At 39.3% G+C, this 23,420-nt stretch overlaps 1 protein-coding gene across 3 annotated transcripts in view; it reads left to right on the top strand.

The window, feature by feature from the left end:
* The window catches only part of THSD4 (thrombospondin type 1 domain containing 4), a 531,228-nt gene that overhangs the window by 136,548 nt on the left and 371,260 nt on the right, over positions 1–23,420 (top strand). The window lies entirely within an intron of this gene.

Here is a 23,420-nt window from a genome sequence, read left to right as displayed (position 1 = left end):
GGTACATTTATTAAGCGCCATTATGGGTAAGTACATCCAATCCAGCGGTAACACCCATTAACTTGAACAGGAGTTAGCATTGGATCTGGCGCGCTAACTCATTATGGTGCTTGATGAATCTGCCCTATAACGAGAAACGAAGATTTGGTTTGGCTTTTCTTAAATGCTACGGGTACATTGTAATATCTCAATATATTTTCCAACGGTTTTTTTCTTCCTTTTTGCATTTTACACACTGGACTTTCTCTTCTAAATGGCTTTCGGGTAAAGGTTTGTAAATTGTCTACATAAATCATATATAGGAGGGATGTCCATAACTACAGTACTTTGACTTATGCACAGTAATCTTACAGGTGCGCCGACGAGTATTCTAAAACTTGCCTTAAACTTGCCTTGGAAAATCTGGGGCTATCGCCAACAAGATCCAAGTACATGCTGGGTACATGCTGCAACATTTCAGTGACATTTCTGCAGAGACTAATGGCCCATCGGATTAACAACGTGGGTCCCTGGCAGTCCTATTCAAACTGAATGGGACTGCCAGTGACCCCTGCTGTGTTAATCCGATGGGCCATTAGTCTGTCTGCAGAAATGTCACTGAAATGTTGCAGCATGTACCCAGCATGTACCTGGATCTTGTTGGTGATAGCCCCAGATTTGTTTTAGACTACTCGTCGGCACTACAGTATCTTAATTTTTTTTTTTTTTTAAACAGAGAGGCCCAGCGCAACACACAAAGCGACACAACATATAGTACGATACTTCAGTGCTAATCTGCTCATGAGTAATCTTACCTTATTGTGTCAGTGATGGTGATTAAATAAAGTGTGATTAATTTACACTAGCTGAGACCATTTTTAAATGCACAAGCCTCAATAATATAACTTTTTTTTAATGTTATTTAGGGATTCTATAAAATCTTTCTGCCTATTTTCTCCACGGCCAAATATTTAATGGTGGGGAACCCCAACCCTCTTCACAATTTATGTAGATCTATAGCGACAAGAGTAAATAAACCGTGTGTTATTTTACACTGCGAAAACCCGCCGCGATGGAAAGAAAATTGCCTTCTGACAAAATAAATCACCCAAGACGGGAAATGAGTGATTTTCAGAATGTGTCCTGGCAGAGAGGAAAACAGAAGCATACTGTGACTTTTACAGCTATTTCAGTATTTCCAATTTGCACAGATTCAGTAAATCTAAAGGCAGCCATTTTCACGAGGCAGCAACTGGTAACGTGCAAATTCAAGTCATCACCATCATCCCAGTTCTTCAGGATATACCAGTAGCAAACATCCACAAATCAAGGGAGGCCTACCTGGTAATGAGGGGCAATAAAACCGTGTATTACATACAATGTGAAATAACACACAGGTCTAACGTTTGTCAAACTTATTTTAGTGGTCTTTTGCATTTGCAATTTCATTTTTTTTTTTTAATTTTGGGTGAACTGTCCTTTCAGAGGTAAAATTGCATTTATTTATTTTGAAGATGCAGGCCCATATAGTACAGTAGGCCAAAAAAGTTAAAACACAGTTAAAAAAAAAAAACGCTGATGTAGCCAGATGAACATTAAAATGCCTTTTTCCCGCGACTCTGGGGAAGGCGAGTTTGGCCACATCTGTAACTGACTTCCTTAGGAAAGTTCAGTAATCCCTGATGTGAATTCTGCGAAAAGTGTTACATTTCTCCTTTTCTTTGGGTCACGGTAATTCTTATCTCATGTAGTATTTATTATTATTTTTTCCTTTCGTCAGTTTGGCTAGCGATGTCGGCATAGTTACTTTAAATAAAATGTGTGGATTAGCAATCTGCACGTGGTACAGGAGGTTATAGAGTTATCGTGACAGTCTGTGAATTAGGGAAAAATTCTAAAAAGGCTCAAACATTTGGTCCCTCTGGGGGACATTAAACGATGAAATAATTATCTGATGCTTTTTTTAAAAACCAATTAACCTATCAATGCCATTGATCCTTAAAGGAACTGCTCCATTAATTCTTGACTGTAATTAATGTGAGATAATACCTGTGTCCAGTAATTTTTATGTAACCCATATATAACTAGGGCGGGGGCATGAGTCCACCTGCTATGTACGCAAGTGATACTAATCAGCTAGCAAAAAACCTGTCTGGGGTCAGATTATATACTGTACAGTAACAAGACATGTATCTGTAAATAACACGGATATAAGGTATATTCATACGGTAACACAATGATCACAATTAGGGGCCCTCGGATCTGAGGACTCTAGATACCTTTTAGCACAACTTATAACAATAAGTAACCATTGTGTGTATAGCTTTGTTACTGTCCCTCAGTGTCTCTCTCTCAGTCCCGGTGACCCAGGACTCGTTAATGGGTCACTGCAGGTGCCGGTACAGCGTTTGAGCTCGTTGTGACTACTGATGTGTTTATAGATGCAGGCCTGTTACTTCGCAAAGACTTTGTGTAAATCGTGTGTACCAAAAAGGATACTGCTGGGTAGTAGGGATGATTCCCTAGCTGCATCTCCTTGTAGGTTACTCATGGATCCGGAACGCCTGTAGTCAACAGGTTATCTTGGATATTTTTGCAGCACTCTCCTTAGTGCTCCAACTCTGTCGTGATGGAATGACTCTGCTCCTGCGCTGATCGTTCTCCCCACGGCTCCTCAGAACAGGGACTTCCCATCCTTTATTAGTCTCTGCCGCTCTGCCCCTTATTCACATCCTCCCCCCTCCCTGTCTCTTGGCTCCTGCTCCAGTGAGATCATCCTGTATTATACTCAATCACATGAATCCCTTCCTTGGTTGTCATTGGCCAGATAGTATGTCCATCATTATACATTATGTGTTCGTAGAAGGGGGGGGTTACATTTAGATTTTGCACCATTTCTGTATTAGGACTAACTGAACAATCCCTTTCCATTACTATTCTGGCTTTAGAGAGTGATGGACAGGAGATTTGATCCTGTCACTCTTGCATACAGACATAAGACATATGACGAAGCCAGTCTTGGATTTCCAACATACTTGGGTCTACAGTCACATTGCTGAGATCCTGGTGCACTGATTTTCCTGATTTAAGGGAAAGGTCTGGAGTCCTACTTAAACCAGGGCTCAGACAGTCTCTAGCCAGCTGAAGGGCTGTGAATGCAACTCCCTAGGTAGTGATACTGCTGTTGTTATTTGTTATTTTAGTTGACAAATGAAAGCTGTTTAATTGGACAAAGATGCTTCCTGTGCCTCTCTGGATCACACTCCCACAGGGACCATCAAATTTGTTTTTGTTACCTTAGTCCAACAACTGATTGTCAAATTAACCATGGACTAATCTTCAATTATGCAAAATGCTACCACTTTCACACTAACTTTTGCTTACTTAAACACCATGTGCCATGTGAAACAGTATAAATTATTATGACTGAGTCATGGTACATATTATGCACCCATCTCCTTTTGATTTGTGGTTTTTAATACAAGTTGAGGTTAGGGGCAAGCCCTGGTCTAGAGCAGGGGTGGCCAACTCCTGTCCTCAAGGGCCACCAACAGGTCAGGTTTTCAGGATATCCCTGCTTCAGCACAGGTGGTTAAATCAGACACTGCTTCAGCACAGGTGGCTCATCTGTACTGAAGCTGGGCTATTCATAAAAGCTGACCTGTTGGGGGGGGGGGAGGGTCCTAAGCATTGGATTTGAGCCCCCTTGGTAGAGAGGCTGCCTGTTGTGTAGAGTTTATTTCTGAAAGTCTTCCTGCAGAAAAATCGCACAATAATGATGTAAAAAGCAACAAAAGATTCATCAAAGACCAATCATAATATGAGATTCATTTTGGGAGAAATCTGGTGCCTATTGGACAGCTACAGTATATAACATAAGTTTCCCCAATACTGTGATTGTTAAAAAGAACATCCTATGTACAGTATGCAGCATCTATACCTCTGGGTCTAACCTGTTGCTCTCTAAAATGATTGAGAAAGGTCGTTTAGAAGTCAAAGTGATGGCTTTTCTTTTGCATTGAAAACTCCAAACTTCCTCATTAACTAAAGTACACAATTTCGGTTTGTCATTCTAGCCAATCATTTCTTTGCAGCACAGGGGCTTCACCTTCAGATAGAACTGACGCAAAATGGAGACCCCTCTTCTATTCACAAATTCTGAATCCCAGACATTTAAGTGAATTCCACCAGACAAAATAAAGTCAAAGGTGCTGGTCTCCCAAAGACTACACAGGTTTATTTACATAGTAGCAGTATTTGTCCTAGAGGAGTTTACTGAAGGTAGTGATTCCTTTTAATGGACAAGAGTACGTCATAGTTTTTTTGACGACATTAATCTTTTTATAGAGTATCTTTAACCATGTAAACAAAATATGATCTTTGTATGTTTGTCATCTCTAAGAATTCAGATGCACAACGTCTAACTTCTCTGTGCTGACAATGCAATGTTATTTTAATTACATAGCAGTAATGTGCATTCAGCTTTATATGTGGACGATGCCAGCACAATGAACCACGTTTCCAGAGTCCGCAATTTAAATGTTGCTGGTTGAGGCAGATGGAGATATTCATTAAACCTTTTGATTCCCCTATGATATTTAGTGAATGGCACAAGGACCAGTAGGATGGTTGCTCTTCATTTGACCTTCTGAAGGTCATACCAGTTATGTTTGTGTTTGGGACTAATTGAAACTTCAGCTCTTTGAGAACAGCAACTGTGATTGGAATGGGAGAGGAACTTCCTCTTCCATTGCTGAAGTTGAGGGATAGGTCAAAGCCATACAACGGATGCATATATCACAATATCAAAACAAGCAAGTTTGTTAGATGTGAGAGTGGAAATTATCATTAACTATGGTATTGGAAGGGCTAAAAAAAACGCTTAGTGGAATTGAGTACTGAACAAAACATTAGCTAATGTTAACAACCCTGTACAAAACAGAGCATTTAGCTGAATTTTCCTAATGAAAACCTCAGCACAGCTCACAGTTTGGAGGCCCTCAAATTCAATGTTGTGGTTGCAGTTGGTTCCCTGGTGGGTAGTAACATGCACCATAAAACCCACATGTGTAATTCACTTTACTGCACCTTAGCAACACTGGTGGCCTGGGCTTGTGAATCGCCTGAAAATGAACTTTTATAATGAATGAATGACCTCTTCTTAGAGCTCTTTGAAATAAGCAAACTACTGTAGCACTTACAGAGACTCTACAGATGCATGGCTGATGCTGACTCCAAGTAGACCATGTGGGAAGCAAAGGAAATAGGAAGTGAAAGAGTTGCAGAGGCTGATTTGTCCTTTAGAATCGTACACCTAATGCTATTTATGGTTTTCTTTAGGGGGCCAAATAGTTACAAGCTAAAGCATACACTAGAAATAATTTTACACAATTAACTTTTCCACGGCCAAAATATACTGTATGCTGCTTTAATACACCACGTTAGACCACATTGTATAAATATGAGTTAATTAATACTTAATTAATTATTGATTTGTAATTACACTGGAGGTTAGCAAAATGGCATACCGATAAGTAGCAAAAACAAAAATGGAAATGTAATTAGAGATACATGTTGTAAGTGCCAATAACATTTTCTGGCACATATACAGTATCTTTGATTAATTTTCTTTTTTTTTTTGCTAATGAATGACGTCTTCCTAGAGCCCTGTGAAAAAAGTAAACTTCTGTAGCAATTACAGACCACCTAAGATGCCTTTTCTATTCTGTGATTTTGACAGCCTTCTAGCAACCCAGTCCTTTCTTTTTGTTCCTATTTTTGCCCTTTTCTTCATGCGTGTGCATTGGGGCACTCAGAGGCTGACAGACTTTCTGTTGATGATAAAATGATGCAGTCTGAATATTTTTAAATGTCTGTTTTGGAAAGGTCTGCGTAATGTAGTTGGCGCTATCTACATTTAAATGTACATACATTCAAAGAACGTCTGTACCTTATTTGTGGCTGTTTAAATTAATGTTCATAATAATGGTATTACGAGTCCCCGCTCGTAGATCTTATATAATCTATGTTTCGTGCCTAGGGCCTGGGAAGATAAAGTGACTTGCCCAAGGTCACCTGACACTGGAATTCGAACCAGTCTCCCCTGCTTCAAAGTCCATGTCAAAATGTTAATTAAAGATTTATTTACCATCATAATATGTCCTGGAACAGAATTGTATATTTTCTGTTCTGTTTTTCTGCTCTCACTCTGCCAGCTCTCCCCAGGGAATGTTTCATGTTTTCCCCTGTTCCAAGCAGTCTGTGCTCCTGTGTATATTGCAACATAGTTGTTACTGTACATATTACTTTTTCCACATGCCACTAGTCATTTGCCCTGGTAACCTCCCAATGCTCATAGTTGAGATTGGTTTAGTCCTCTTCCCCTGCCCTTCTCTGTATATTGTTATGCCCCTTGACTTGTTCCTGTCTGGAAAGGAAAGTGTGCTCTCTCTTTTCAACAGCAGCCAAAGTGAAGAGATACATCTTCCACTGCTCCCTTATGAAGGGATTCCTTTTTATCTTCCCCACAGAGAAGCACTTCCCCTGATACCAAAGCCAATTGGGATACCTCTCCTCACAAGAGACATTTCCTACCACAAACTACATGCAAGTACTTTTATATTTCTGTTAACCCCACTCAATAAAGTTTAAGAAAATAGAAGGACGTTGTGTGCTTTAAAAGGGGATGAGTTAAGCTACATGGATCTTCTCACATGCTACAAGTGAGCCTGGGTCCAGAATATAATAGATCTACACATTTGTGGCAGAAATGGCATCAAGTCCTTTAGGTGACTAAAATACACACTGTAAATACCCATTAAACACAATTGACACACGCTTAATTCATTTTGACATCCCAAGGATACCTGCCCTTATGGTGATAAGTGATAAATTACTTCTCACTGTATCCAATCGGTCTACCTGTCTGTTTCCCTGTTTCTGGCAGTAGAAAGATTCACTTGATTTGGTCTGCAGAAATTCATCAATTAGAGGAAAGAGGAGGAAGAACTATAATATGATGGTTCTTCTCTTGCTAGTGTCGTGTTACTGAGTTTTTATAGCAAATGGGGAAGGAATGATAAAGTAGATAAACAATACCTGTGACTTTGGGTAGTAATGGCAAAGTACTCTGCCTTCTCATTGGTCTTGACACCAGGAGTGAACATGCACAAATACGTGACCTATGGACACACCAAGGCATTAAATTGCCCCAGGCCCTGTCTGGCCACACTTCATCAAACCACGGAAGCTGTGACAAAGAACCATAACCAAAGGTTTCCTTTATCCCGTCCATTTCTTTCTTTTGTTTCATTTTCTTTCTTTTTGCAAATGTACTTATTTTTTTTTATAATAGACAGAATTATAAAATGCCCTATTGCTCATTATAACATAATAAAGACACAATACAGACATTTACGTAGAACGAAAACCCACAGTTACTGTGAACTTCCCAACAGAATTCAAACCATGCAGCAGTGCATCAAATCAGCCAAGGCCACAAGAAAAGCTGACGCTGGGATTTACCCACTTCAAAGGTACAGTAAGTGGGTACTTCATCCATCTAAGGTTAGACCTTTAACCCATGTATTATATACAGTAGATAATTGATGGATCTGTTCTTGAATTCACTGTTTCTGACACAAAACTAGCAGCTACCTTTGCCATTTACACTGCATAAAGTCGGCACTTTAAATGGTCCGTGGGGTGTTCAGCTTAAAACACATTGCAATCGTCTTCTTAGTACTTAACTGTTACTCTGATTCAGACTTTAAACTCACCAGCTGTGTTTATACATTCTTCATGCCTAATCTGGCCACCTGCATTAAGTCTATGACTTCTCTTATTCCTGCATCGGAGTTACCAGTTCCACCCCCACCACCTTCTTTTCTAAACCAGAAATAAATTGTTTTACATTTTAAAAGGACATTAAACACATTCCTTCCCTGACATTGGTTATTGAAGGCATACATTTGGTTTAGCCTCTATACTGTATGTCTGGGAAATATGATTGGCATTTACTTATTGTTAACAGTGAATTGGAATCCATTGTACAGTAACTGGTTTCATATTTTACTTGGAGTTGCATGTTTCCTTTAGACTTCATTTCATAGCAAAAGTGTGTGATATATAGCTCTAGTGCACATGTTCTTAACACAAATCATACATTTTTCTAAGTCCTCTCAAACCAGCAGAATTTCAGTCCAGCTAAACCAGCCAAAATACGACTCAGGTGCTATTTCATTTTTTAAGTATATCTTTTTTTGACTGGCTACAACGTTATGGTTGAGACAGACCAGTCTGAACATGAAAGTTCAGGATACAAACTATTATCAATGTATCTTCCTTAACCAATTTAGCCACACTTACATATAACTGCAAAACTATTGCATGCAACATAATCTTTTTTTTTTTACATTTTTATTATATAGCACTTAACCCTGGACATAGATTTGTTCAGGCAGGGCAGAAGATCTTCCAAATCGTTTTTGGGTGCCTAAGACAAAGGATGATCACAAGGATAGTTGACACTGGGATTTGAACCAGGTTCACTCATTTCAAAGGCAGTGAGTGACATTACCACTGAGCTACTCTTTAACATGAGTATGCATTTGCAGAGTTGGCTATTACTAATTCAGGTCCCTTAGCAGGAATATTTTTAGTGGCCTACCACCTTCATCCATTTCCTAAAGTAGCAATAACTTCCTTCTTTTGTTGGGTTGCGAGCAAGCATGTCTTGGGATTGTGGTAGTAGGTCTCCATGAGTTCCCCATTCTGGAGAAAGTTTGGTACATAAGAAGAGGAATTTTGCTCTTCAAGGGTCCCCATTACTTATAATGCTGCACCCTGTGTGTGATGAATATAATTGATCGGACATGCATGGAAATTGAAAGAGAATATCTCCTGAATCAGAGTTCATGAGGGGAAGCCTGTGACATCCCATCTGTCTAGGTGAGCTGAAAACTGGATCTAAAAAATTACTTCCAAAGGACGTTGGGGCTTTAACAAAACGTCTGCGTCATAGATCTATACTGAAGAGTTTAATGGGCTCTTTGCTTTATTGGAAAAAAAGCACAAGCAAATCGAAAAAAAATGAAGATAATCATTTGCTCAGTTGGTTGAAAAGTGGCTCTATTAAAAAAAAACATGGCAACAAAGCAACCTTCTGCCTTGAACAATAATATTTCAGCAGATTAGATGCAGTGATGTGTTTAACAAAGATTATTTTCCAAATGGGTCCTTTTCGAGAGCTAGCCTTCTGCTTTTTATGGATGGTAAAAGGCAATAACAAAATAATAAAGGGCACAAGGCAATTGCCATTAACCAAGAAAAGCAAACAATTTTGTGAGGTTTCAGAAATTCTACTTGCATATAATACGTATAATTAAGAGATTTTCTGCTTCTATGCTTATGAGTAATAGAACCTTTATGCAAATGTTTCATTTACAATGCATAGATGGTCTGAAAAGCTAAAGCAAACGGCTACATTTTTTATTTGCTGCACTTCTAGACAACCTACTTTGAGTGGTTTAATTCGGTGATTACAAGCTTATATCACATGTAATGTATTTCACATATGCAGGAAAAAGGGTTTAAACACAGCAAATACTTCTTTACAGGAAGGGCAGTTAACGTGGAATTTACTACAAAGGAAGACTGTGATGGCAGATACAATAGATATCTTTAGGAAAAGGTTTGAAATCTTTTTTTTTTAGAAAGCACAGATATATAGGGATATACCAAATAGGTAAACGTAGGAAGGATGTTAATCCAAAGAGAGATCTGATTGCCATTACTGGAGTCAGGAAGGGATTTCGTTTTCCTCTTCTGATGAGACATACTTGGATAATGTTTCGCTGGGGTTTTTTGTTTGCCTTCCTTTGGATCAATATAAATACAAGTATAGGATGAATATCTCAGTCTACAAAATTTAGCATAGGGAGAACTGGATGGACATTTTTTAAACCTCATCTACCGTCCTCAAAAATAAGTTCTATCCTACCTTGCCTAGCCTTTTCTCCATTCTACTCCACCTGTCTCTCCTGCCCTACCGTGTTTTAAAGTATTCTCCCTCGCTATCTCTGGAACTCCCTTCAAAACACTTTGTAGTTCTGCATAAAATATGAGACTGAATATTCTCCAGTCCCTGTTACAGATGCACTGACAATGCACCATGAGACGAAACATGGCAAACCACTAGGTTCATTCAAATTTATAGCAACCCGCAACAATCCTAAACTTCTCCTGGAACTAATAAAACTCTATAATATATCAAGAAACGTCAAAACCATTACTTTGCAGTGAGAGGAAATGAAAGCCATATTTTATAACAAAAAAAACAAAAGCAGATACATCTGGAGTTCCAGGGCATTAAATAGAAATAAAGTCATTTCAGTGGGCTGTTTAAAAGACTACCAAAACTGGGTTTTTAAGAAATATCACAGCTTCCCAGATAATGGGCTTCATTTTTATTTATTAATAATTTTATTTAGGGATTTTGTGAAAATGACATTTGTTGATGCATAAAGACTACAGTATGTGGGATATGTATTAAGAACCAACAAATGGGGCAAACATTTTAATTTGTTCCACATTGCCCTAATGTCAAATCTATTAATCGTGCTAATCTCACTTCTTATCTATGGTGCAAGAGCAGAGGTTAATACCAGCTAACCCTGGCAGATTTGATACATCATTATAATAGTGCGCATATTATCTCCTCCCCTAACCACTCTTCAAAATGCTCACTGGCGCAAACTGTGCCAAGTTGGAAAAGGGCACATGATACAATGATGCAGAGTCAAAAGGATGCAATTAGCACCTGTTTTGAGAGTTGTGCTCCAGTTTGGACACTTGATACATATCCCTCTATGCTTTTATTTAAGGCATCTGTATCCCAGTCTACAATTCTTCCAAAAGTTGCCTTTTGCTGCACTGAATTTGATCATTCCTCTCTTACCTTGTTGCTCAAACATGGAGGAGGTTTGGGAGACGTAGCACAGAACTTTTAAAAGCAGAACCTACTTTCTAGTTTGACATGCAAGGTGCACTAAGGTTTTATAGACTGTAGTTCTTACAGTCATTTTGCCAGTTTCATTAAAACATTAAGGATCTTATTCTATAACATGCCCACGGGAATCTCCATTGACTGCAAGTCAACGGGGCTATCACACTTTGTAGAATGAGGGCCAAGGAATCCGTTGACTAACTTTTGTTGCCATTGGTCAGTAATTATGTAGCTCGGACCTGGATTTCTCATATTCTGTAAATGACGTATACTCCGGAATGTATGGCTATATTGATTCAGAAGTACATGTTACACTTCTGCTAAAATAAATAAAGAGCCCTGTGTTGATATTCCATCCAACATTTTTTTATAGTCTGATTATTCAATCACTCAAGCAAGAGCAGAATTTAAAGTACAGTAACATATAATGTCCAATGTGATTTAATTATTTTGTATGTAACCCCTGGTTATGTTTGTTTTAAATGCACTGCCTGTTAACATTAGGAAATGGGATTTTATTATGTTTGGAGGCAGTGTTTCATTTCTGTCACTTGGATATGGTCTGTTTCATTTCTATATATATCATGGACTGTGTTACTTAACCTGAAATTGGTATACTCATACTTTCAATAAATTGCCATTATATTGTAGGCGCGTTTAATATACTTGAAACAGCGCCACTTAGGTGCGAAACGCGTGGGAGTTTTTTTGCTTGGACCAATACTATTTTGTATATGTCGTAATAAAGAACCTAATATTTTAACTTATACCGGGTTCTTGTGCTATTTCTGGTCTTGGATAACCAGTTTGCTGCTGCTCCGTACGTCTCTTCACGTTTAATATACTGTGTGTTCACTGTGTAACCATCACAAGAAATAAGTGTCCTAGTACTGTATCTGCTTCTGTTTCTTTTTTTCTTTCAAGAGTAATAGCTCGATTTTATAAAAAAAATATCAGTTTATTTTCCAACCCAATAGAATAAATACATCATAAACCTCTAAAAACATTGCGGGAGGAGATTTACCACTTTGTTTAAAGGGATCAAGCCTGTGTATTTAAAGCAGCCATCCTTCCTACTTGTGTTTTTCTTTTTCATGTTGATTTTTTTGCAGAATTCAAACTGGCGAGTCTTCCTGAGTTTAACCACATTATTTATAGCTATAGGGATCTCCTGGTTGCTAACGTACTTATACCTGGAAATGTAATAAGGGTCTTTGGCGTGCCAGGATGTGTTATGTACCAGGGACATTGTCAGTACACTGTGACATCGTTTTTCAAAGTCCTATTGAAACACTTTTATGATCTTGTATATCTCCACGCCGACTTAAACTTAACATGTCAAATATGGAGCTCCAGTCCTTATACTTCGTCCCAAGCCTGGCCTTCTTGCCGCCATTGCTGTTGGAAGTTCTATCATATACACGCAGAATCAGAATCGCGCTGCCTAGGTGTCACATTTGATTCCTCCCTCATATTCTCCTCTAGCATTCATGATGTCACTAAAACCTGTCAATTTTTCATACATTACATTGCAAAGATACGCCCTTTCCTCTGTCCCTCCACTGCTAAAACTCCAATTCATACCCTCATTCTCTCCTGTCTTGACTATTGTGACCATCTACTTTCTGGCCTTTCTGTCTCTCACTTTTCTTACCTATGATCTATGAAACGCTGCTGCTAGAATCACTTCACTGTCACTGTCTCCTACATCTGTGTCTGCTTCTGTCCTGCTGAAATCCCTTTCTTGACTTCCAATTAAATCTTGTATTACTTACAAAAGTCTCCTTCTCTTTTTTTAAGACTATATACCTCTGCACTTCCTTACATCTTGGCTCTAAATTCTGGTTACATCCCTGCTCGCCTTTTGCGTTCTACTCAAGGATATCTTTCGCCTACCCCTTTAGTACTATAGGTCAGGGGTGCGCAAACTATTGGAGCTGCGCCCAACCCTGCTTGCTCCCTCCCGGTGCTCACGCCTCCGTATCTTGTTTTCCAGCGTCAAATAACGCCGTGGGGTCGTGTGATGTCACGTCGTGACCCCGCAGAATCATTTGATGCCGCATTGCCATGTTGGCGGGTCATGTGACATCATGTCACATGGTCCCGCAGCATAATTTGACGCTGCGTTGCCATAGCAACTCATCACACCACGCATCTAAATCGCGGTAAGGGAGTTACAGAGGCCTCGCTCGATCTCCCGGCATTTAATTTAAATGCCTCGGGGCAGAGTGTGGGGCCTCTGTAACCGCTCATGCCACCCCCCTTGGAAAATCTGGGGGGGCGCACCCCCTGTTTGCACACCCCTGCTGTAGGTAATGCCCTCTCCTGCCGAAAACCTTTATCATTTATTGCTACACTCCTCTAAAATGCCCTTCCCCTCAATATCTGCCAAGCACATACTCTCTCCATCTTCAAGGCCATCTCAAAACTCACTTTAATGAAGTATACACTGGCGACACACTTTATTCGAGCTCGGCTAGTCCCACGAATTCGGGTATACCCGGGTGTATTGAGGTTTGTGACTGTTTTCTGCCCGAGTGCATTGCGTTATTTTCCAAGCAGGGATTGAAGCATTTTATTCCCGCTGGCTGCAATACTGCACAGTATATATATATATATATATATATATACACTGCATTACAATTCATGAATTTATGCCATCTGGTAGACACGCGAAGCATTGCAGCCTATTAAATCCTAATCATTATCATTTAACAGATCAGCCGCCCGTCAGCCAGGCATGAACCCAGGCTGGGAAGGCAAATGCAACGGGGCTTGTCAGAGGTGAGGAGCGGCGCATTCCAGGTATCTGCCAGGTACATACTGGGTATTTGCTCGAATAAAGTGTGTCGGTGCAGTAGTACTCGCCACTGACATATGCACCTACCCATAACACCCTCCTACTGTCTGTAAGTTTTCTTTACATACCACTTAGATTTGAAGCTCTCTATGGCAGGGATTACCTCTCCAAATGTTTATTTTTATGTTTGAAGTTATTTTTTCCCATTATTATGTCTCACACTGTTTTGTGGCATTGATTACTGCTGTGAAACGCTATGTACAGCACATGGATGGCGCTATACAAAGAGTTACCTACTGCACATAAATACGATCCCCCGGCCTTTAATTTAAATGCCTTTGGGAAGAGGGCAGGGCCTCTGCAACCGCTGCGCCCCCCCCTGAAAAATCTCACGTCCCCCCCAGTTTGCACACCCCATGAGTTGGACTCTATGGAAGTCAAAGAGATCGCTAATGATAAAAAAAAAGTATCAGTGATACTGACTCCAAATTAGCAGCAATCGCATGACCATAGGAAATCAGTGAGGGTTGACAGTACATGTCTTGGTTTACTTTGTGGTCATATATTACTCTCAAATGTGCTGCGTGCCTTTTTATTTAAGAGTTTGGTTATTCTAAGTTCTTTTAACAGACTCTTCATACTATAAATTGCATTTTTTTTTTAAATATCTGCCACTTTGTCTAATTACAAACATCTGCACTATCCTTTTATTGTCTGGTCAGGAATAATTTTCTATGGGTTGGCCATTTTGTCTAAAATTACGCGAGTTAACCGTATCCCAATGTAATACAGTACTAAAATGCTTTGAATATTTGTCCCCTTTGGTTCCAGCTCCATTTAGTTTGGCAGTATGTATAGCTACAAATGGGATTACACAATTAAATTGTATTATGTGTACTGTATACCTTTTCAAATCAATTTGTTAGAGAATGGTTCTGACCTACAATATTCCTCTTCAAGAGAGTTCACCAATGTGCTTTGTTGTCTATATCAGTGTTTTCCAACCTGGGTTCCTAGGAACCCCTAAAGGGTTCCCTGAAATTTGTAGGTCATATGAAAATTGTACTAAATACAGAAGCATTTACAATGCATCTGATATGCGCTTTTGGAGAGGATTGAGGTTCCTTACAATGCACCTGATTTCAGACGCGCTATTAGAGAGGGTTGGGGTTCTAGAAAAATGGTACAATATAATTAAAGGGTCCCTAAAAAAAGGTTGGAAATCACTGGTTTCAATGGTGTAAAAAAAGCAAGTGCTTTTTCCTGCACACAAATTAAGACATTGTAAGAAAAAGATGTATGTGAAGTCAGCGTTATGAATGAGTGAGCAACATTAAGTTACAGTCAATTTCTTGACAACAAACTGGAATCTCCACTAATATGGCTGTAAGCTAGTGCTGGCAATATTAGAATATCATTTATATTGTGGCAACACCAGTTCATCAAAATATCCTCAGTAGTGATAAACCAGCAATGGAAAAAGATACAGGAGGGCAGCGGGTTCTGTTCTAAGGACCCGCCGCAAAGCGAAAATCGCCGGAAAGCGGAACCGGTGATTTTCGTTATGTGCACATACGCAAACCTGCAATGCGCCGTTCTACGCATGCGCAACCGGCAAAACCCCCCATTCTGTGCATGCGCGACCCTCTGCGCATGCGCGACATCGGACAGGCCCGTTCTGCACATGCGCAGACATGGCGGCCCCCTTCTCATTACCGCCGTATTGGCGGATCGCCGAAAAGCGGGTCGCCGAGAAGCGGGGCTTTGCGGTAGTCTATTTCTTTCCTTCTTTACTATTGCAATAATCTAACCGTTGATGCAATTTTGCCCTGATGCCTTCATGCCTTACAAGGGTTGAAGTTAATTTTCCCATATTGTTTTCATCAGTCATATGAGACTTCTGTAATAAAACGTACACAGCAGTGTATAATATTTTGCGGTTATGAAGTCAAAATGACTCAAACATGTTTTGTAATGCAGGACGGGGGTTTCGTTCCCAATTTGGGAAACATTGGCGGAGTTACTGTGGGTCACAAATATAGGGATTCTAGTCTATTTGTCAGGGATTAAAAACAGCACTTCCCAGATATGTCAACTCTCGCATATTTGTAGTCCACCTCGCTGATTTTTTCGTTTCAGCAGTCTCGTATACGTCAATATATCACTGATCAAAGTCAGCACTTTTATATTAAAATTTCATCTTTTTGGGGCGTTGGCGTCCTGAGTGACGCGTATGTTGCAGTATTAAAGGTGTAGTTCCACACCCCAAAATAACATATCTTGAAAGTGAGGTCAATGGGATTCCCTAAAACCACATTACACTTTTTTTTATGTCTGTTCTTGATTTTAAGTTTTTCTGAAGCATCAAGTAGAGCGTTGACATGGTAACCTAGGCTGTTTATTCTCACTTGTTCCACCACATCAGGAGGAAAAAAAGAGTTGTTTTCTATGCGAGCTTCAGAGACTTATCAGAGAAACGTTCTTATCCTGATCTTCTCTGACAAGGCTCTCTGATGTCCACTGATGAAAGAGGCTTACCCGGCTTTGGTGCCATGTTAACTTCAGTTTTCAAAAATCAACGAGCTTGGGGAAAATTAGGGAGGTGGAAACAGATACATGTTTGTACAGTGTAGTGATGAAAAAAAACAAAAAATAAAGCAAGCACAGTGAACTGCACCTTTTTAAAGCTGTATTTAATATAAGAAGAATTTGTCCTAGGCTCCATCTACATAGATCAAGTATGTCTCAAGGTCTTGGCAGCAAGGTTTGCGCTATTTGCCTCACCATGCATTTTGGGGAGTGACAATTGGACTACTTAGGGAATGACATGACGCACAGATTGTAATAAGATGTATCAAACTTTGCATCTTCCTTCGTGATGTTTGTATCTTATATTTGCATGGAAAAAAACCCCACCAGGGCTGAGGTGGCGTAAATATTTCCTATCCAACAATTTGCATCAAATGTAAGAAAGTGACACAATTGCGAGCACTAAATGGAGCAATGCGTCAAAGCAAACTTGTGTTTGTACTTTCTTTACATTGATACACCTCCCCCTCTGAGAAAAGGGCACCCTTGCTGAATAACGCTGGAAGTTCATTCCAGGAAGCACCATATATAAGTGTAATGGCAAACTTGGTCAAGTTCTGTGTCTGAGGGCCCGGGGAAGCAAACACTCGGTAATCATTGTAAGCGTGTTTGTTGTAGATCTGTTTCACCTGAAGATTAACTACTTGAATTACCTTGAGCAAAATCAAAAGGAATGTAAAGAAAATGATTGTTTTAGACTTAACAACTACGTTTGTGCGAAAACAAATACACCATTCCTGTGCTCCTCCCAAATTAGCTGGCAATTTATTAGTGAGATTTCTGCAGTTTGATCCTAAGTCTAATAACAAAGGAGCCACATAGTTGAATATTTTTTATCAAAGAATAATTCAAGCATGCTAAACCCGTCAAGTTAAACTCCAAGCACAACAGGTACCTACCGTGGCGAGAAAAAGTTTGTGAACCCCTTAGGATTTTCACATATTTCAAACCTAAAATGTTATAAGATCTTAATCTAAGTCCTTTTAACGGATAAAGATAACCTGATTAAAAAAATGACACAAAAACATGATACTTTTTCCACATTTATTTATCCATAAATGATTCAACATACAATATCCATGTGTGAAAAAGTACAGTATGTGAACCTTCAGATTCAGTACCTGGTGGTGCCCCCTTGAGCAGCAATGACTTCAACTAAGCATTCCCTGAACTGATGGTCAGTCTCTCACGTCAGTTTTGAGGATTTTTTTTTAGTCAGTGACATTTGAGGGCTTCCTTCCATGGACTGCTCACGTCATGTCCTGCCACAACATTTTGATGGGGTTCAGGTCCGGACTTTGACCAGGCCATTCTAAAACACAGAATTTCTTCTTCTGCAGCCGTTCTTTTGTAGATCTGCTTGCATGCTTAGAATCATTGTCTTGCTGTATTACCCACTTTTGCTTCAGCTCACAGATGGATGGCCTGACATTCTCTTCTGGAATCTTCTAATACAATACAGAATTCATGGTTGTGTCAATGATGACAAGCCATCCCTTTCCTAATGCAGCAAAGCAGCCCCAAACAATCACACTCCCACCACTATGCTTGACGGTTGGGATGAGGTTCTTCTGTTCGAACTCAGTGTTTGTTTTTCACAAATATAACGTTTCTCAGTGAGGCCAAAAAGTTCTACCTTTTACTCATCTGTCTAGAGAACATTGTTCCAGAAATCTTGTGGATTATCTATGTGCTCTTTGACGAACTTAAGACAGGCAGCAATGTTCTTTTTAGAGAGCAGTGGTTTCCTCCTGGCTATCCTTCCATGAACACCATTCTTGTTTTTTTCCCCTGATACTTGAGTCATACACCCTTACATTAGCCAAGGCGAGTGGCCTGCAAATCCTTGGATGTTCCTCTGGGGTCTTTTGTGATTTCCTGGATGATTTGCCGGTTTGTTCTTGGAGAGGTTTTGGTTGGACGATCGCTCCTTCGTAAAGTGGCTGTGGTCTTAAACTTACTCCATTTGTAGATCTGTCTGACCATGGATTGATAAAGCCCCAAATCCTTAGAAATGGTTTTGTAACCCATTTTGACTGATGACAATCAATAACTGCTTTTCTGAGGTCCTCAGAGATTTCTTTTGATCATGGCATGACATGTTTCCACACACCTGTGTGGTGAAGGCCATACTTACAAAGTTTCTGATCTTTATATAGGGTGGGGCCTCCCAAACTCACACCTGAAGATCTACATAATTATTTAAACACCTCATTCTAATTATCCCCTTTAATTTAAATGAGAAAACAAGGGTTTCACGTACATTTGCATATACCCTGACTCTAAATTACTCATTGTTTGTCTAATTCATACTTACATCATGTTGTTTCAAATTACATGGAATTGGTTAATATAAACCTTATTGGATATTTAATAAAAGACTGATTTTGATTCAAGTAGGTTATCATGGAAAAACTATGGAATTTCCATAATCATCTTTGGAGTTCACAATCTTTTTCTCGCCACTGTATATATTAAATGTAGATTAGTTATTATTGTCCTATAGACTAAACTTTGTAACATAAGCATTATGTTTCAATTATTTAACCCTATGGGTATATATATATATTTATTATATTCCAGTTTTGCTCACTGTTTCTTTTAATAAAGTTAAGTTGAAAAGTACATACTCGTCTTATAATCGGGCCCGCCAATCAGCAGTCTGATGTCTGAGGTAGAAGGGTAAAATGGAGGAAGCTCCACCTTAGAGTCCTGAACAGCCATGTGCTTGTGGCAGGAGTCTCAAACCAAGAGAGTCAGACAAAGGGAGACTAACAGAGTGTGTGTGTGTGTGTGTATACAGTATATGTGTGTGTGTGGGAAGGGGAGGGGGGGTGTATGTAATCTGTTTTCTTTCTAGCTGCTTCTAAAATTAGAGACGCCCTATAATCAGGTAAATACGGTATGTGTGTATATATATATATATATATATATATATATATATATATATATAAAAAACAAATTTTGGAGAAAATGATCAACATGTCTACTCACGTTTCTTTGCTTACTATGCTACATAGAAAACTAAACAGTATAGCCAATCAGTGTAGCAGAAACAGTTTATTACAGTACGCAAATGAAAACTTCAGTGTTCTCATAAGCTACACAATTCTATTTAAAGCTGCAGTTCAAGCTAACGTTTAAAAAAAAAAAATATATATATATATATATATATATATATATATATATATTCCCCATTCAATATGTGCATCAATACAATCTGCACACTTGACAAGTGATTAGCTAAGCTGCAGATCGATCCGTTCTCCTGTAATAGACTGTAATAGATTGCTTGCTCAGGGTTATTTAATTCAGTTCTTGCACTGCATTTTGGGCAATGTAGTTCCTAGAATATGATTGACTGGGCAGTTACTAGATACAATTGGTTCACTGCTGCAGAGAGGGCGGGGCTCAATTGCCAGAGCCTATCAGAAGGGGAAGGGGGCTGTCACTTTGGAAATGCTTCCTACATTAGAAACAATAAAAATATCTTTAAAACATTTTTTTTTAATTCTACAAGTATTTTTGCATAGTACAGAACTGATTTATTAAAAAAAAACACACATGTAGGATATTCCTTGAACTGCTGCTTTGACAACCAATATTAGTTTGAGAGAGTAAATATATGCTGCATTTCTCCAATTTCACAGCACATTTAAAGCACCAAAAATTCTTCTGCTTTGTATTATTTTGTTCAAGCCTTTCCAGTTTGGTCATCTGGGAAAAGAAACATATTTGACTCGGATTTAGTTCAATACTTGATTTTATTATTGATTCATTAAATGTACACAGCATAATTACATTAGCGAAAATGACAAAGGTAAGACACTGCTCTTTTGCAATTCACAAATTATAATTTGCTAAACTTTCTAAACATGTGTGCATTGTACTGATAATAGCTTTTCCACATGAAAGATCAAGTCATTTGGATGTCAAGTTGTCCTTCATTGTGAATGCTTCTTTAGGATCATAAACTTTAATGGATTTATAGACTTGTTTATATCATATGAATGTTAAAACAAGTGGGGATAATAAATATAATCTTTGTTTTTGCAGGAAATGTTTCCATAATTGTGTGCGCAATTCACCCCAAAATGACCTTTTGAAAATGACCTAATTGTGTCCTCCAATGCAGATTACCAATCTTATTTTTCTATATGTTTTTTTTATTTCATTTTTATTTAAAAAAAAAAAAAAAAAGCAGAAATCTGCCGTTGAGTTCATGTAAACAAACACACAGATACCCAGTAAGCTCATTTAAGCTCCCAAAGTTACCACTAAATGTCAAAAAGGAGTTCTACTGGGCTTGGCCATAAATACTACAAACAAACACAAACAGAGCCCAGTGCTACATCCAATGGCAAAAATATGTACACAGTGAAATACCTATATATCTCTTGAATAAAAGGGTCATTTAGTTTAACACTTTGGCCAAAGCATTGTAAGCCTGTGAGCCCCTCCAAGGCATGACCATAATTCACACATGCCTTGGAGGGGCTCACAGGCTTACAATGCTTTGGCCAATGCTTTGACATTGGACGTAGCACTGGGCTCTGTTTGTGTTTGGTTAAGTTCATGTAGTAACCTCTGCTGTTTATCGTCCTTTCTCCACCCTACAGTACCAGGAAGCACAGAGAGGTTTTCCATGTAGACCTCAAAAATCCAAAGAAAGTGTTTTATCCTGTGATTCTCTGAGAAGACTCTTTAAAGCCTTTGTGAAATCATGAAATTGGGGCCTAGCAGCAATTTTAACTTCAGATGTTGCACAATTTCTAAGAATAAAAAAACACCAATTTAAATTGAATGAGTAGGGAAACAACGTGTGAACTGGTGAATAGATACCCTCTTGAACATCATGATGATGAAATCCTTAAAAAAAATAAAAAATAAACGTGCAAGGAAAATTGGAAAACCTCTCTCTCTCTCTCTCTCTCTCTCTCTCTCTCTCTCTCTCTCTCTCTCTCTCTCTCTCTCTCTCTCTCTCTCTCTCTCTCTCTATCTGTTCCTATCTTCTCCTCTCCAGCAAAAGTTATATTTCATGGTCTGGATGGGAGTAACACCACCTTTAGTTAAGAGATGCTTAATGCCATGCATGTTATGTGAAGGCCGTGTTGGCTTCACATGGCGTTAAGCCTATGTGAATGAGATAAACAATGGCAGATGTTTTTGCATATTATTAGCTTTGTGGATGTGCATTAACCTCAGATAAATTAACGGTTGTTAAGAATTTTGATAATTGTTCGTTGTGAGCCCTGCGTTATTAGCCCTGCGCTCTGAGCCTTTAATGAGAAGACTGTTCTGCATTAAATGGTTTACTAAGCAGTGCTATGCCACCTTCTAGCACCAGAAGACAACTTCTGGCCCATTCACTTGAATGGGCCAGAAGATGTCTTCCAGTCCTGTGCGGTGTCTTATGGCACAGCCCTGCTTAGTAAACATGGGCCTATATCTTACAGTACTGATAGAGAGCACTTATGAACAAGTTCACATGTCTAAGACAGGTCCACAAACCTGCCATACCCCATAATTGCACAGCAACAAGGGATTCTGGGTAATTACATGCAAATGAGCACTTGGATCCATTTAAGCGTATGTCTGCTGTTTTACACCGCTTTTAAAGCAAAGCCTGGCTTGAAGAAGTGCAAGGCCTGTAAACCTACTCACAGGTATATTGTACATTAGCTCAGGGGTGCGCAAACTAGGGGGCGCAAGATTTGTCATGGGGGGCGTGGCAGTTGCGGCGGCCCCACACTCTTCACCTAAGGCATTTAAATTAATGCCGGGGAATCACGTGTGGCCTCTGCAACTGGCCTTACCTTGTCTTCGGCGACGTGTCGCCATGGCAACGCGGCAGCAAAGACGCCACTAGACCCTGCGGCGTCATTTGCCGCCGAGAGTCGGACAAGGTAAAGGAGGGTGGGCGCGAGTAGGGAGGGAAGCAGGGAGGGGGGTGCAGCAGGGAAAGATTGTGCACCCCTGCAGTTGGTCATGATTACATGGTGTTGTTTGGACAATGCCCCTACAGTATGTTAACTGCATCTGGGTCTATGTACAGGAACAGAGATTTCATGTTATTTCTATACCAAGAGCCTTAAAAAAAAAGTTGCTGTATAAAATTAATCTGTTAAACACAGGGGCACCCGTCCTAAAGATTTGTGCTTTCAAATTGAGTGGAAGAACTGATTTTAAAATGCAAATATTTGTTTTTAAAGAATGTGGAACTGTAATTGTTTTTAATTTATACAAGTGGTAGTACTCCAGGCAGGTAAATAACAAAAATACTGTAGTGGTACATTTTAAAACATTAAACTTTTTGCAACTGTTTATGTACATCATGAATACATAAACAAAAATGGCTTTATTACGGGTCACATTATGGTGTATTTAACACGTGGCACAGTTTTGTGTGTCTTGTAATGGTTGAGCCAAAGGATCATGCATAACCACATCATAAGATCAGGGATAATGAAGTATGTATTTTGATGGGATGTGTATTTGTCAAGTTAATGTAGTAACAAAGAAGGGAGAGTGAGTAGGGGGGTACGATACCCTATGACGACCTGAGAGACTCGAAAGCTTGTAACATTTCAAGTACTTGTTGGTCCAATAAAAGGTATCATACCACCTACTCCCTCTCCCTCCTTTGTTACTACATGGAAGAAAGGACCAACACAGCACCCCACCCTTCTTTGCTTTAAGTTAATATAGGGCATGTAATGCAAAAAATCAACTCCGTTTATCAGACACTACTGTGGGCGCCATTTACTGTACGTACTTTGCTTTTTTGTGATAAGCTTGGGCTAGTGGGTAGAGCAGTTCCCAATAGGTATTCCTGCTCAGTTAGACACGAGTGCACTCTTTCACTCTATAATACCTACACCGGTTTTTGTGTGAATAACACAAATATATCATTATCACAAGGCGGAAATAAAATATCATGTATATTTCCCCTAATGGATCTTCTATGATGGTATAAAGCTGCGTTGGGTCTTTATTAATATTCTGTATTTTTCATGCAGATTTCAAAGGAAGAAAATCAACCTCAGT

This window comes from Ascaphus truei, chromosome 18, assembly GCF_040206685.1.
Source record: "Ascaphus truei isolate aAscTru1 chromosome 18, aAscTru1.hap1, whole genome shotgun sequence".
NCBI lineage: Eukaryota > Metazoa > Chordata > Amphibia > Anura > Ascaphidae > Ascaphus > Ascaphus truei.
The sequence above is the reverse complement of the archived record's forward strand: the minus strand, read 5'-3'. Positions and strand labels throughout refer to the sequence as shown.